The sequence below is a fragment of the Arachis ipaensis genome, chromosome B6, assembly GCF_059453495.1.
Source record: "Arachis ipaensis isolate K30076 ecotype BB chromosome B6, ASM5945349v1, whole genome shotgun sequence".
Classification (NCBI taxonomy): domain Eukaryota; kingdom Viridiplantae; phylum Streptophyta; class Magnoliopsida; order Fabales; family Fabaceae; genus Arachis; species Arachis ipaensis.
Genome location: NC_142441.1, coordinates 68,364,383 through 68,365,540, shown reverse-complemented (window position 1 = coordinate 68,365,540; position 1,158 = coordinate 68,364,383). Strand labels below are relative to the sequence as shown.

Genomic DNA, 1,158 nt, shown 5'->3' with positions numbered 1-1,158 from the left:
AGAACTCCCTTCTTCTGAGGCGTCCCATTACTCACAGGATTCCTCTCAGAAGTGTACATGAACTGGTTATTAGCAACCATGTCAATGAGTTCTTGAGCTTCTGCAGGCGTTTTCTTTAGGTGAATGGATCCACCTGCAGAAGTATCCAATGACATCTTAGCTAATTCAGACAGACCATCATAGAATATATCCAGAATGGTCCACTCTGAAAGCATGTCAGAAGGACACTTTTTGGTTAGTTGCTTGTATCTCTCCCAAGCTTCATAGAGGGATTCACCTTCTTTCTGTCTGAAGGTTTGAACATCCACTCTAAGCTTACTCAGCTTTTGAGGAGGAAAGAACTTGGCTAAGAAAGCCGTGACCAGCTTATCCCAAGAGTTCAGGCTATTTTTGGGTTGAGAGTCCAACCACACTCTAGCTCTGTCTCTTACAGCAAACGGGAAAAGCATGAGCCTGTAGACTTCAGGATCTACTCCATTAGTCTTAACAGTATCACAGATCTGCAAGAATTCAGTTAAGAACTGAAAAGGATCTTCAGATGGAAGTCCATGAAACTTGCAGTTCTGCTGCATCAGAGAAACTAATTGAGGTTTCAGCTCGAAGTTGTTTGCTCCAATGGCAGGGATGGAGATGCTTCTTCCATGTAAATTGGAATTTGGTGCAGTAAAGTCACCAAGCATCCTCCTTGCATTATTATTATTTTCGGCTGCCATCTCCTCTTCCTGTTCGAAAATTTCTGTAAGGTTGCCTCTGGATTGTTGTATTTTAGCTTCTCTTAGTTTCCTCTTCAGAGTCCTTTCAGGTTCAGGGTCTGCTTCAACAAGAATGTTCTTGTCCTTGCTCCTGCTCATATGAAAGAGAAGGGAACAGAAAAATAATAATAGGGATCCTTTTTACCACAGTATAGAGGTTCCCTTGTTGTGAGTAGAAGAAAAGAAGAGTAGAAGAGAAAAGAAAGGAGAATCCAAATAGAAGGGTGAGGAGAGCAGAGATATGAGATGAAGAGAAGTGTTAGTAAATGAATAAATAAATAGAAGAAGAAGGGAGGTGAGAGAATTCGAAAAATAAAATAAAAATTTAAAGTTAAATTTTGAAAATAGTTTTTGAAAAAGGTTAGTAGTTTTCAAAAATAATTTTCTTTTGAAAAGGAGTTGATGA

At 39.3% G+C, this 1,158-nt stretch overlaps 1 non-coding gene across 1 annotated transcript; it reads left to right on the top strand.

Annotated features, from left to right (window-relative positions):
• The first annotated feature begins 209 nt into the window (after positions 1 to 209).
• On the top strand, positions 210 to 317 carry LOC148561188 (small nucleolar RNA R71). The gene has a single exon (XR_015887161.1). It is a non-coding gene; the product is annotated as a small nucleolar RNA R71 (small nucleolar RNA).
• Positions 318 to 1,158: the final 841 nt, after the last annotated feature.